General features: G+C 38.1%; 1 long non-coding RNA gene across 1 annotated transcript in view; it reads right to left on the reverse strand.

The window, feature by feature from the left end:
* The window catches only part of LOC124157136, a 212,660-nt gene that overhangs the window by 16,175 nt on the left and 180,368 nt on the right, over positions 1-16,117 (reverse strand). Inside the window, exon 3 of the long non-coding RNA XR_006864543.1 lies at positions 9,623-9,821. This is a non-coding gene — a long non-coding RNA (uncharacterized LOC124157136). The remainder of the gene's footprint in view (positions 1-9,622; positions 9,822-16,117) is intronic.

Raw genomic sequence — 16,117 nt, forward strand, 5'->3', positions numbered from 1 at the left:
TAGTCAGTAGTTTTACATCGTCTGATATTACCAATGCATGCATGAGGCACAGACCTCAGGGACACATCAATTAATTAACACTTATTAAACTTGCCTATGCGTACTCCAGGAGTATTAATCTTTCAATTTAGGCTATGAAAATAATAGGAAACCACCCTATTGTTATACCATAAGCCTTAGGCCTAGATTCCAATTTAAGTAGTGGTGGTGATTTTTCTGATCGTTGCTTCACTATCCGATCCCGGATTGAGTCCCTGGCGGAGAGCTCCTCATATGTAACACTCCGTCCGTCGGATGGGACGTTAAGCTGTGATCCAATAGGCGCCTTTCGTTTAGAGCAGGCTAATCGCGACCCCTAGTTTTTCCCCTTCCCTCCTTACCTTTTCCTCACGGCGCAGGTGACCTAAGCTGTCGGTCGTCTCCTACAAATACACGGAAAAAGATTTTTCATTAAAACTATCAAACTTGTGTGATAGGGAGTAACTTTAACTTTTTGTACTTTTATACTTAAACTTTGATGTAAATTATGGAGCACTTGATTTATTTTACCAAAGGCTCTTGATATATTTCATCAAAATTTTTGATGTTCCATAATTTGGTCGATTGTACGAAAGAGTTTGGTGAAAATAACTGAATTAATTCATTTCTCCTACTCACAAGATGATTTATTAGCGTATTATCATGAAAATTAAAGCTGTGAGGAGATGTTTGTGTATTCTGACACATTAAAACTTTAACTAAAAGTATTCCTGAGTTATAATCATTCGCGATCACGTTGAATAATCATGTGATGAAAGTCATCATACTAGACCCAATCCATGCTAAGGATATCACCTAGCAGGTTAGAGTCAACCTAAATCGATGTAAAAAGCTTGAAAATAAAGTTTTCTTGCGTATCTGCACCTTATATTGATATTGAGTAATTAAGTAATCCAATTGTGTGCATCAAGTGTTTCTTTTAAGCTTACAAAGGGAAAGTGTAGTTATACCTTATTCACATTTCAAATCAAAGGTTTATTATTTAAAATAATAATATATTACGGCGTTTGTGTGAGAATTTATTGTGGCAACCGATTTAGACTCGTTGTTAGAGTCCGTTGCTACCAGGTGAGAAGCCTACGTTCAACGCTTCCTGCAGGCGTATTTTTACTTCACTTATTTTTAAATTTCTTTTGCAGAAACTTACGTTAAGCTCCTAATTTTATGATTTTCAACCAGAACATTGTTTTTCTGGGTGGGAAATTTTTCATACGTGCACGCTAAGTCTGTTTTATTATCCTTTTGATTTTAGTAGTTTTTATGAAACTGTTGTGGCCAGTTTGGTAAAAATTACCAAACCAGATTGATAGAAATTATGAAACTAGTTTGGTAATTGTTACCAATTTTTAAAATGTTCCATGTGAACCGAAATGTTGGATAAATTTAATCAGAATTCGATAGTTCTAACTATTTTTTTTTCCGTGTACCATACCAATAGCTATCCTCATTTTTCACCAATCCATAATTACTTGGTACCTGATCACTTTACTATCCTTCATTTCGGATATCGCTTTGAAGGCTTATCGAGAGGATTCGGCGATCTCGTGGACGAGAGTGAAAATGTTCACGCTGTGGGTAGAAGATGGGAAGGGAGTGAGCATGCAACAGGCTATCAAATGACGACGCATCCGCCAAGGAGTCGGTCTCTCGCGCTGAAGGATTGGGTGATGCACATTGGCAGGAATGGCCGTTTTAGCCGTGCAAAATTCGATTTTAAAGTATCGCAAATCTTTAAAAATCGAACTGATTGTTGACCAGTTGACTTTGTGGAAGTCCATGGATAGTGATTATCGAAACATCAGTAGTATTTTTCCACCCTTTTTTATTCTTACTCGACCGGTTTCAATGCTTACGCATCATTATCAAGAGCTGCCTAACCAAAGGAGCAGCAAGCCTGGTATTTATATTGAGGTTAGGTGTAGTTGGGGCAAAATCTAGATGCAGGAATGAGGTTGGGTACTCATTTACGTGGTGTCTATTCAAGGACATCGGAAAAGGTGGGGGCCATTGAGCGTGGTATGGGAGAGGAAAGGAACAATGGACAAAAATTACCATTTTTAGGTCATCTTTCATATAAAATTGGAACATTGTTTCCTAAGGATAATTTTAAGCTATGTTTCTATAACCCTATCACCTGCAGTAAACCGTTTTATTTTAATTCTAAAGACACTTTTAATGATGAAGGAAAGAGTGGTGTGTACTTTCTGGGATATAAAACAAATTATTGTAATTGTAGTTATGTTGGACAGATTGGGAGAAAATTATATGTAAGAATTGATGAACATAAAAAGTCTTTTTTAAATTGTGACGACAAATCTATGTTAGCAAATCATTCATATACTTGTGATCATTCATCCGATTTTAACTTAAAAAATTAATGTATTTGACAAAGGTAAAAGACTGGATTTTGTGGAAAATTTTGAAATTGGTGTATACATGAAGTTGTTTGATGAATGTCTTGTCAATGAGGTGGTGCCAACGATGACTTTACCTTTCCTTAACGTGAGAGTCCCAACTCCTCCCTTGAAAACATTTTCCGATGACCCTGAATAGACATCCCGCAAATGAGTACCAACCCCTCCCCCATTCCTGCTTCTATATTTTACCCCACCTACACCTACCCTCAATATAAATACCAGGCTTGCTGCTCCTTAGGTTAGACAGCTCTTGATAATGATGCGTAAGCATTGAAACTGGTCGAGAAAGAATAAAAAAGTGTGGAAAAATACTACTGCTGTGTCAATTATCACTTTTAAAATCGCTTTTGTATTGGAGTAAAAATGCAGTGAACTTAAAACTGCTGTAAATTGAGTGCTGATACCCCTCTCCTAAAGCGAATCCAAGAGATTGCGCATCTAGCTATCTTGAAGATGATCTCAAGGGTTACTCTCCATTGAATTACATGAGCAACCGCTGATACAAATTTGAAATTTATTTGGCCCATATATAAACAAATGAGTTTATGAGAATTTCAGGTGAAGTTTCAACTCGAGATACGAATTATTAGGATCGTAGACGACAGTTTCTTCGCCTCAAAATGCATAGTTCTTTAAAACAAATTTTGCAAATTTCTCATTTAAAATGCGAGGTGGTCAAATGCGTAAAAATTTTTGGATGGTCGGAATAGGATTCAGCCTGGCTTCAACAGCTCCCGTGCGCGACGCATAGCGACAAGCACTACATTGTATTCAGTTCAGTGATTATACGCCCAAATTTATGTAAAAATAACCAGATTTTTCCACCTGTTGCCCAACATCCATCCCTATAAATGCTTATAATCGAGAAATTTCCACCCCGTTTTATCACCCGTTTTCAATGTCATATATCCAAATTTCCACCAATTTTTTAAATAAGTTTAAATTCACTAATTTAAATATGTTTGTTACTTCAAATGATTATTTTAAAATTAGATTAAAAATAGTTGTATATTATAATGAAATAGGTTACGGAGTCATACCTATATCATGACGGAAGAAATGTTAACATGTAATACCTATTTCCACCAACATAAGATAGTTCTGTGCTATGATGGTAAGATGTTCCCGTGAATGTTACCTGCGTTTCGTAGTGTTCAGATGAATAACTTAAGAAAAGTACAGCATGTGCCACAGGTCTGAGCCTTCCGAGTTCCTCATACCCCATATTTGGTTTCTTTCTACTTAGAACGCCTTTATAAAAAGTAAATAAAAATATCTGGAAACCCAGTGATTTACATTACTTTGGAGACAAAGGTGAACCATTCCGAGGTTATTTTTTATATCCGTTATAAAGAGGTCCAGCATTCACATAACCCGCGGTAGTTGTGCATTACTACATTATGATAAAATAGTTTCTAACGTGAGACTGCCACGGCACCATGAACTACTTATTGTAGTTTCTAACGTTGGATGCAAACGCACGGGAAAATAAGAAGCGAGCCTACTCTTCGATCAAGAGGATGTCTTTCGACCGAAGAAGGATCAGACTTACTTCTAGAGTATTACGCTCCGGGGTACGGCGGATCAAATTATGTTATGCCGACGGAAAAGCAATAAAAAAATGATCGGAGAGGAATAAAATATTGCGAGAGTCTATCTCCTCTCCTTTTATTCGGGGAGCCCACCGATGCCTCGAGCTACAGCAATGAAACGACGCAATCTACTTTGATATTCAGACGACCCGACTTCACGTCGGTGCAGCCCAATTACAGTGCAGTGGTGGGGGGAGGAACGTAGCGATTGGAGCGATACGGTACCCGCTTCTCAATTCTACCTATTCTTACTGGCCATACCCACTCGATTGCTCTCCTTTTAGTCCCGAAATACAGTTTCCGAAGACTGATACGAAGAGAGACTGCTGTGGGGAAGGCATAGCATTAATTTAGACCCTAAAATTTCAAATTGTAACCTTTTTAGAGTATAACGCCCACCACTTCTGTTCCCTATTTTGAGCTTCTCATTTTAAGCTCTAAAATATTTTCTCATAAGTATCCAAAATCCTTTTACTCGTACTTTAATATTTTTGTGTGTTAATGTTCCATGCTTGAGACCTGTAATGTGTAAACCATTGATTCTTTTAAAATCGGGTGATCTTGACTCTTTCTATGACTTCTAACCATATGTATTTTCTTTGATATGAATAGGATCGGTAGGCTGTTTGATACAGCAATTATTTTAAGAAACTAGTAAGAACAGCACTTCCAAACTTGAAAGCAATCGAGAGATGCTGTTTTTGCAACCGAAGGAATGCGGTGCAACCGTCAAGATACAGGAATATCTATAAAATTACCAAAAGGTTCTTTTAAGACAGAATTCACAATAAAAGTGACGCAGAGCAAAGAAGGCCACATCCTATGGTAAGAAAGTAAATCTAGAACATGTTTGCATAAAATAATCAATACAAGTGACGATGTTGTATCAATGATATGGACGATGCTGGCTAAATGAATGCTATGCATCACTGTGGCTTATTCTATATCCCTTAGCTAGTTCCACTCATGAAGAAATTTTTAAATTTAAATAGCATCTATGAATTTTTGCATCTGCTACTCAAAATATTACCCAAAGCCCTCCGCAATAGTAAATCCTGCTCCGTATTAAAAAAAATCCAATTATCCTTTATTACGAGTACCGTGGAATATGAATATAAAAATCTAGTCTTTTGAAGGTTGGGTCCTCAGATAAAATACATCAACGGTAGAAATCTAATCTGATAATACGAGAGCTCATTTTTTCAACCTCCGATGGGTCATGAACAGAAGACGAAATGATTGATTAACTATTATTACATTTTTAAATACTGAGCTCACTTATGGTGTCCTTTGGACATAATTCACTCGGCGATCGAGGTATTGTGGACAAGCTTTATGCTGCGTTCTTCGTAGGAAATTGCAGCACATGACTCTCACTGAATTTTGTATTCGCCCTGAAGCTCATCGCTCGTTTGAAAACGCTTTCCTCCCAGCCACATCTTCATTTCAGCGCAAAGATGGAAGTCACACGGCATAGGACGGCATTGCACGGCAGGTGATCGGAAATGTCCCATTGAAATTGCTAAAGAAGAAATGGGGCTTCATCAGCGCTGAGATGAAGGGCGTTGTCATGGATCAGAACACAACTGCTCAGCATGAAAGATTATTCCCATTCTCATTCAAGACAGAAGTAGAGACATGCTGACTTCTTGATTGGGATAAAATGGCGAAATTGGCCCCATAGCCGATAGAAAGCAGACTTGAATCAACATGCAGAGAATCAATGATAATGCTCTTCCACCAATTGTTATCCCTCTACTTGGTCACGTGACCCATGGGCCCACTTAAATGTCTCTCAAGTTTGAAAATTATAACTCAATATTTCCTCAGATATTTTTTTTAACGATGAAAGTATCTTTTGGCATAAATGTCAAGTTATGTCAATACTGAAGCCATTGGACAAGTTTTGTAGCAGTCGCTCCACAGTGCACGGTAGGCGGAAGAGTCAATTGAGGCAGTGTTACTAATGAGACTGCCACTAACCTTAAACTAAAAACTTACGGTCAGAAATTACTTATGCGTGTGGTGCGGAGGCCACGTAGTTGCCCCATCCGAGCAGTACCCGCCTGTCACTTGCATCGTATATTTCTTGAGCGATCGGAGGTTGAAATAAAACCAACCTCGTCCGTATCATAGAGTCAACTTCGTTGAATACAAGAGTATACTGAAGTCTCATATCACCACATGGGAAAATTATCAAAAGAAATATACCGAATATCACTTGCTTGAATAGCGTTTACGCTAGCCTAAATTAACATATTTTCCGATTGTGTTGATGCAAATTATAAGTAATGGTGTAATAAATATACTCAAAACTTCAAGATGGAAAAATTTGGATCCAAACGTCAACTCCTTCCGATTTACGGATATTAAGGAGCAACCGACCCTATGCCTAATCCCTCGGTAGGATTTTAAATTTTTATCACTAAGGCTGATCAAAATCAATCCAATCGCTTAAACATGACCCTAAACTCTCCTCAACTCAACTATATGAATGGATTCCCAAATTATCCCGGCGGCGTATCGTATCCGAAAGAAAACCTTCAATGCATCCCTTCCGCGAACTCAGATATCTCCTCTCCGCTGAAACTTTCATCTCGTTCCCCTCTGCAGTCGTGGTATTTGAATCCGAACAACCGCAGCCGACCCCAACTCAGACCACGAGGAAATCCACTCCCTACGCCCGGCATAAAAATCCCCTTATCAAGCGTGCTCACACAATCGCATATTTCACCACAGTTCGTCCTTCCTGATTTTCAACCAATACCAACCTCCCCTCTCCGCTTTCTTACTCACAATTCTTTTCTCAGACTGTTCAATCTACCGCTATTCTACCAGCATCCGCTCGCTATCTTGTATTCCGCTCCAGCACTGTTCGACGTTTCCGTCTGATCTGGTATTCCTACGTATCTCGAGTTCACATTGTGACTGTGAATCGTTGAACGAATTAGATCAGTATAGAAAAAGGAGGGCAAGGTAACCACGCATAACATCAGAATTTAAGTAGATTGAAAAAGGCAATTCGTTTAAAGACAGAGAGGTTCATACGCACTAAGGTAGATACTTTTCCTTGGAACACATTTCAATTGCATGTCAAGGAAGCCGAAGTGGGTCCCTGACTGCATATCATTAACAAGATTTGGGCAACTTTGAAAAAATGCAAGAATTAATTTTGATCGATCACCTCCATTAATTTATGGAAACTGACCTTTATTGGAGTACTATGGATAGCAAAAGGATTGTTAGTTACTCAAACAATCGGTGTACCTCACGTTAAGATTACTTTGGTTCGATTTCTCGATTCGGTTTTCAACTTCAACATTCATTTCTCTAAAAACTTAATTTGCCTTGTAGAGTAATAGGAAAAAGATCCTAACTCATTTATATTTTGTTTCAATGAGTGCATAATTAAGGTGTGTTCAAAGCAGTAACTAAGAATAGCATCATAGGAATTTCATTCTAAACGTGAATTTGAGCCTAACAGATGAATGTTAAACTGTTTATCCACATGGTGAATCTAGCTCTTGAGATTTAACTTGTATATCAAAACTTAGATAAGCAAGATTGTAAGCATTGCGGTTGTGTATTTGTCAACTGAGTTTCGAGGGCCCGATTAGAAATATTGTTAACACTTACAATCATTTCACGCTGGCTGACAACGCATGAGTCAGTATGCAGCTGAGTCTTCAGTATGTCATATTATGCGTCACGTTACTCCAGAAGTTGATGCACCCAGAAAAATGCTTCACTGAAAGAATTTAAGAATAATACGGCACCATTTTTTGGGGTGCTGCGCTGAAGGTTAAGTCAGTAAAAACGTAACCGATTTTATATGGAAGCAATAGGCTAACTCTTGAAATTAGAAAAGTTACCTATTTTATAAAATTTTACGGAGGCATAGCATGTAACAAGAGATTTACGCGTGTTTTCTCTTTATAGTCTGGGTATATTACCTTCAGCTTGTATAATTCTGAGTGGATGGCTTAGCTGATAGTGAAATTCATAATAGTTATTTGAACATAAAATGTATGCTAAAATCTCTCCTCCATTATTTCAAATAAAATTTGTCCATTGAAAGTGAAGGAAAATTAGTGATACGGCCAAATTCTCATCTTGAGCTCCAGCTCAATTATATGAAGTTTTAATGTAGGCAAAGATATCTTTGGTTTCACAACGGCTTAGGTAACCCGGTGTGAAACCTTAGTAGTTTTTTGAAACCATAGTGAAGATCTCTCGGGTTTTACTCAGGCTCAGGTAACCCGGTGTGAAACCTGAGATGTCTTCACCCATTTTGTTCGCCATGTAAGAAAAAACATTTAAAATTTTCAAAGGAAAAATACATAAATGATTTTTTTACTGTTTTCTTGACACGGGAAGTTCCCTGCTGTACAAATATATGCTTCACGTCCAAGAATACTCTTTCGCCTCTGTCTATTTCCCCTTCACTCGCTTCCATTTCAACCTCTCGTCTATTCCACCAACACCCCCTGCCACCATCCCCTAAAGTGAATCCGCCCTTCGTTCCCCCACTCCGCATCTCTCGAGCAAGCGATCGCTTGTGAGTGATACCCGCACGTCCAATTTCGCCAAATCGAATTCCGTAAGAAAAGTGGTTCGGCAGAGGGCATTGATAATACGGGTGGATTCTCTCTCCAGAAGCGGTCGGGGGCAGGGTTGGATGGGGTTTTATGGAGCAGGGGAGGGGTAGAAGTTGACGACGGAGGGATAAATGGTGCACTGGATGGAGATTCGTGCACTCCCCGACGTGGAATAGTAGATGGGCACCCGACGAATGGAATTATGTGGTACAGGTGAGTTAAAATGCTCTTTTAAGAAGGGTTCAGTGAGCTGTTCGTTTTGACGGTATGGATCTTTTTGGCCTATAGATCCCACCGACCTCATACATATTGTATCATAAATTTATCTATAATAGGTGTGCATAAAGATCTGAAGCGATAAGAGCCGATGACACTATTGAGAACACCTCCATTAGTATGCTGAAAAAATATTTGAGAGTTACAACAAAGGATTAATTTTTTAAAAGTTTCCTTAGTAAACAAAAAACAGAAAAAATAGATTTTTCGGATTGTACTTGACACGGCCGAATCACTTTAGGCGTATTTTATCTAAATTCGACTACGGTTCACGGTCACAAGTGCAGTCTCATCGAACTCTGGTGAGACTGGACTTGTGACTGTCCACTGTACCGCGGACTGCCTTGAATTGGCATAAATTAGGTTTGTCGTAGGAAAAAAGGCAAACGGTGTTAATTAAATATCAAATGCTTACCGGTAAAAGAAAATTTACTTACGTTGGAGGGGAATAAATATGTACATATATAAACGAGGAAAGAATTTCCAGGGCATATAGCGACAGCATTTATTTGAAAATCAAATATTGCACGACTCTTCCTAAAATCCTTTAAAAAATTTAAAAATATATAGTAGGATAAAATATACCTAAGCAAAGCATAGAAGTATAAAATCACAATCAGGGAGTCTCGGTATCGAATAAAGATTAGTTTAATCAAGTAATTGTCATTCACGGATTCCAGTACATAGGGTGTGTGCTCACATCTATGGTGACTCCGGGCAGTGGAAAGACCTGTGCTGGTGGCATGCTCCATTTGAGGTATCTGTAGAACTCGTTGTACCACTTGACGGAGTAGAGGGACTCCCCTTCCATGTCGAAGTGACACTCCAATCGGGCGCTATGGTCTCTCACTGTGTGCATCTGAATCCTCACCTCTATCAGACGAATCCCCGGGGCACCTCTAAGAATATTGGAATGAAGATTAAAAAGGGGATTTAAATAATGTATTAAGGCTCTCCTACAGAGAAAAATTCAGAACAAGAATTAATTCTTGACCAAAGTTGAAAATTATATTGTATCAAAGTTTTTGAATGCTACGGATAGTTTATACACAGCGCCAAATGCACCCTAGGTATCTGATTTGACCGGATAAAAATTTTTAAGGATGCAGTCAGCTGTGAAATCTTCAAAATACGGGGAACACATGGACATTCATATTGGTGGCCTTTAAATTTGCTTCAATTTTTTTGCCTCCATGTTCAATACTTTTGTATGATAAGAGAACTTGATACGTAGTATAACTGCGTTTGGATACTCCAAACTTTAATTTGTAAATATTTTTTTCTCAGATTTTAGATACTAATGGACCACCCTATTGAAAATTTGCTTTAAAATAAGAAGATCCAACGCGTCATGAGAGAAAAGTTCTGAGAAAAGGAGTAAAGGTTTACAATGCATCACACGACGTAAAATTAAAGAAAAAAGGTAAGAATTTAAGCTGGACCTGAATAAAATGCCATTTTGATCGAGCACACGGGTTGAAAAAGTGATACCTACAATTATTTTCAATTGCAATTTGGAGTGGCTAGAAATATAAGCAGTAATGATTTCCGTCCCTATCTGCTCATTGAGAGCAATCGATTTTTTCCATCCCCACCGCCCGCAATAAAACTCCTATATTAGGTCACCCCGTAAGATCACAAACTTCAGTCCATTTAGCACAAGCATGCCGGGAATTTAATTGGAAGAGATCAGCAGTCCTTACTTGCGGTTTTCCTGTAGGTGATTTGCGGTGTGAGGTTATAGGTGTGAAAATAAGGAAAAAGGGAGCGTGGTGAAGTTGAATAGAATGGAGAGGAATGATAGCGGTAGCGATTTATTGGAAATAGACGGTGGATAAGATAAATCTACGAAGATAGAAAAGGAGATATGACATGGTCATGTTTCGATCACCCAAGGGCGCCGTCAGTAATTAAATTGCCCTTGGCTCAGCGTTACACATCCCCTAATTTCGTTTGGTTAATATTAATCCCTAAACATGCTACTGAAAATGAGAGACTAGTTGAAAGACAACCCTATATATCGATAGATATTGCACCGAGCGTCTTGCGTAAGTCATCTAATCGGGTTTAGATCACGGGTTTAAATCCGGGTGAAGCTTTCTATCAACCCCAAAAATTATACTTTGCGATCGGTTTGTATAAACGGCTTCCCAAAAGAAATGGAACGTCTCAATGAATGCTCTCTCAACGTCTCAAAAACGTCTCAATGAATGCTTTTGCTCAAATACACCTAAGTGAGATATTCTAACGCCCATGCCTGAGATAACCGGTACCAGTATTCCATACCGGCGGAAATTCGGTAAGAGCTTCATTCTCATCTTGCCAAATCAACGTTCGGGTTGGAATGATATTATAGAAGACATAAGAAATCTATCTACAATTCGACATAGTTCTATGCTTATTTCAACTTGACTTTCTTCTCGGTTTATTTGGATGGAATATGGTAATTGAAATGTAATATACCCAATCAATTTAGGATTAGGCACTCTTGTTCACTCTATTTCACGTTACTTATATGAAATATTTATTTAAGTTTCCAAATAATCATTAATATACAGTGGTTCATTCATTTTACAGACGATGGAATCATAATTATGCTAACGGAGGCATGGTGATGATAACAGATAATATATTGAAGAGCAATACCTCAAGGGATATAAACATGCTCTTGTGAAACCTTTAAAATTTCGTATAAAATCGTTTCTGACCTTTTGGCCTGTTACCATTTGTGTTCTTTTTTCATGGATACTTTAAATTTTCATCGGTCATCCAACGTAAATTCGAACAAGAGTTGATTGTTAACAGCAGAGGAAGGCTTGACAGCCATCATGCTGAAGGTTCCTATTCTTCCTCATCAGAAATATTTGTTATCACATCTGAAAGAAACAAAATTCGAAGACTGCATTATCGTTTCAAGAAAGCCATTTTCTAAAGGAATGAAGTTTAAGTCATAAATTATAGACTATATCCATTTCGTACACATTCGTATGGCTCTATGAAATTTTCCATACAATTTTTTTCAACATTGGTTTTTCGATTTATTTTGGGTTGAGAATGACTATGTGAGGTCATGAGAAAACGTCTCAATGAATGCTTTTGCACCATATAGTTTTGCATATTAGACCTTCACGACGTAAATCTACATTTAGTAGTGAAGACGGTTGCCTTGAATTTGGTACAAACCCAGAAAACATTATATATGATTCTATAATATGAAATCATAAATGAATAAAGAAAAAGCAAAAAAACAAGCTTCTAGTTTCGATGTAAAATTTATGATTTTGCGTAACATTCAAATTATCTATTTGCGAGATGTGTTGCGAAAATAATGTTAAATTCGTCAACCAAAGTTTGTCAACCAAATTATATTGCATTTTACACATGAAAGGTTGCATACTTTCACGATAGTTGATGAATAAAGATGAATTAAAGCTTGAAATGTCCATGCAGTAGCTAGCCAAAAGAGGGAATATTTTATTCATATTGGAGCTTGGGTAGGGACGTAGATAATCAAGGACGAGAAAAGATTAGGAGAAGAGAAAATCTGAATTCATAAAATTTTTCACCAAATCGCTACGCTAGACATGCTTCCTATGATAAATCATAAAAATAAAAGGCAGTGTTTATTCGCTACTTATTCCGTAAATTGCTTAAACATTGTTTCACGGCATTCCGTCGAAATTCTCGATTACTATTTTTCCTTTTCTGCTTTTCGTGTTTATATACATTTGACCATATTCTTTTATGGAACGTTCCCTTCATATTTTACGCATTAAAAAGCTCCATCTTCCAATTTAATGCGTATCTCTTTTTCCTTTTCCTTTTCTTATACAATTTCCCATTTGGGAACCTCTCCGAAAATCTACCCATCCCTTCTTACGTCGAACTTAAGCATTTTTTTCTCATCAACTTCCTTTTCATATTTTTAGACATTATATTTTCGTCAGCCTTTTCCTCAGGACTCCTCCCCGGAGACTTCTCTCCTCCTTCACTGCAATTGTTTTTCTCTCTTCCAATATTTCGTTCGACTCTTCCCCCTTCCCATCCAAATTATCTTTTCACCCCCTCCAACTTTCTGCAGCCAATCCTTAACTCGCTTAGGTGGCATTTGAAGGCGGCTACCAACATCTGAGGTCATTTTTCCACAAGGAATTGTGAAAAAAATGGATGAGAAAAGAAAGGTAGGTTGATACCCGGCGTCGGTATTAGCATGCTCTTTTCTAAATACGCTAAGGTGACCACGGGTTAACATCCCAACTTGAAGACAGAGTGCTATACTTGAAGCGTCTCACGCAAAAAAATTGTAAATCCTTCTCTGAAATATCTCCACCGCCACAGCGATTTTAACGAGGACCCACTGGACCAGAATACAACATTCTGGCGACCAAACCAACCCGATATCCTAGTTAAATTTGAAAGGAAGCTTTGTTTTAATTTCCATCTCTTTTTTCACCACTCTTATCTCCATTTCCTCAATATTCCCATCTCTTCCTTCAAATGTGTCTCATTCCGCCACCAATATCGGCTCTGATATAATTACTCATTATTTTTATGCACCAATATATCAATGGGAGAATCTCTTATAATTTACTCTCTGTATTTCTTATCCATCCCCATGCCAAATCCCATCCTGCCAAATAGCATTTCTACTCAAATGGGAATAGATTTTTATACTTGGGCTTTCACTATTAGTGCGGATTACAAGCAGGATAAAATGGTGAAATTGGCCCCATAGCCGATAGAAAGCAGACTTGAATCAACATGCAGAGAATCAATAACAATGCTCTTCCACCAATTGTTATCCCTCTACTTGGTCACGTGACCCATGGGCCCACTTAAATATCTCTCAAGTTTGAAAATTATAACTCAGTATTTCCTCAGATATTTTTTTAAATAATAGAGTAAGAGGTGAATTTCAAATAATTCCTACAACTTATACGATGATATTTTAAGGATGATAGAGTAAGTTTTAAATCATTAATATTACAAAAAAAACATATTAAAATTACGACCAGTCGAGAAGGAGGGATTCGTTTCCTTAAAGTATGTCTGCGAATAAAGTATTCAGGAAACGACTGAAGAAATATGCCGCGATGTCTGGTTTATAGAAAAATTAGCAATAATTATTCGTCGTGAGCACTTGACGTGAGATTCGAGTTTCCTCAGGCCAATAGTGTCGTACATAGAAAAAAATGGAATCTAGAGAAATTAGCTCGAATATTAGTGTGAAACTTTGAAACAAGCAGTATTAATTTTAATTTTTTTATGCGTTTCCTTTTTGGTGTGTTAATGATAACCGTGAATCCTGAAATAAGACAAAGACAAATAAGAAAAATAACTTGGATATAACGTGAAATTTAGTAATAAATTCTGAAAAAGACATCGATGTGGCTAAGAAACGACTCAGCCCATTTCAATACTAATATGGGTCAGTGTGCTGTAAAAGTTCTACAGAAGAACCATAGATGGCATGCAGTCCACGCCATTTTGTTTTTAAAATCACCCAGAGGTTCTGAATAGATTTATTTCGTTACAAAATGATTTATATATTGCTGATATTTGTGTACCGGACCTAACAAATCCTAAGAAGATGAACGTTCGTGTCATCCCATTTCTAGAGGAAAAAAGGTAGAGAGGGTGGTTCGAGGGACACGTTCCCACGGCCTTGAGGAGAAAAAGAGAGGAACAAAAAGAAATGTTGGTGGAGAGATCCCGCTCTGACTTTCCACCGGCACGACACTTCGAAAGGACAGCACGCTAGCCGTTTCTCCAATATGTCATCCTTCCTGCTAACCCATGCAAGTTATTAAAGTGAAAGATTTCGGAAAGAAAGTCGGAAGGGAAGTTGGAACGAGGGATAATATCCGGAAAATAAGACGGTAAACAATGCTAACATGAATAAGAAAACAATTTTCCAACGAAAGAATGACAGATCCGTAGTCAATCTTTGAACGTAGCTTAAGGTTCTCTCAAGAAAAGCGAATTTACGTACCACATACAGCCTTATTAAGTATAGAAATTGTTCGCGCAATCCGGCTCGTGACTCAGAAGAATTGCGCGCGGGGACGTGTTCCCCGGGTTATGATAAATGAAGGGCGAGGACACCTTCAATGGAATTCGCTTTATTTCGCGCGCAACTTACAGGGAAGCGCACGCCGAAATTCACGCGTCCACACGCTACCGGCTTTCGTCAAGCACTGAAATGACACCCACGCCGTCGGCAAGGGCATGGATGATAGGGTCTGAGGGTTACTGACCCTCGAGTAACGGCACTGCCCTCACTCCAAAAGGGTGTGAGTCTAGTCCCCTTGGCGGAGACCATGAGAAAGGGGCCGATTGGGACTCGGCTGGTCCTTGGAAAACCCAGAGGGCGACGACACTCGCCGTAGGGGAGGGGAGGGAAGACCCAACAGAAATAACATGTTTAATACTATGCAACATGAAATGCATTGTCACAGAAAATAAAAAAACAGGATCACAATAAATTAGAAAATAGTGCATAGTTAATCGAATTTTATTAGCTGAAAGTACCATTACTTCATTACTCTTCACTCATTTAACTTTTGCCGCGTAATAAATAGTTACTAAATACTACTACCCTCGGTGAATCTATAGACATCGTTCAAGCTCTAGAACATACCTCACGCTTTCTGCTCAAGTATTTAGTTAAAAAAAACATTACATGTAAATTTTAAGGATTCGTATCTAATGTTGCACCAGATCAGAAAAGATTTTGATCTCTCAAGCGATGCGAAAATTCTGCACAGCTATGTAAATAGTGTTGGTTGCCCAAAATTAAGATATGAGCAAATTTTTTACGAGAGATTTTATTTGAATTCAATTTACTCCATCAATTCAATTTTCTCGACTCGACATTGTTAAACCCCAAAAGCTTCCCTGATTTCATATTTTTCGCTAAATTTATTTTTGGGGGAGCGCAGCAGGACGGAGACCATTCGTCTTCGGCTGTCCTTCGGCGCACAAATTAAGTGACGCAAGGCACAAGATTTTTTTGTAGATATATTTCAGTCTCAGAAATAAAAACAACGACTTATAAAATGAAAGGAAAGCATTTCAGCTTTCAGACCGTCTTCTGTTTGTTACCGACATTGAAAAGGAAGAGGCATTATTTTCTTGACTGCACGCATTCAGGCGGAAGAACATTCGTCTTTATGAGAACTTTCTTCGATATTAA

This window comes from Ischnura elegans, chromosome 4, assembly GCF_921293095.1.
Source record: "Ischnura elegans chromosome 4, ioIscEleg1.1, whole genome shotgun sequence".
NCBI classification, from domain to species: Eukaryota; Metazoa; Arthropoda; class Insecta; order Odonata; family Coenagrionidae; genus Ischnura; species Ischnura elegans.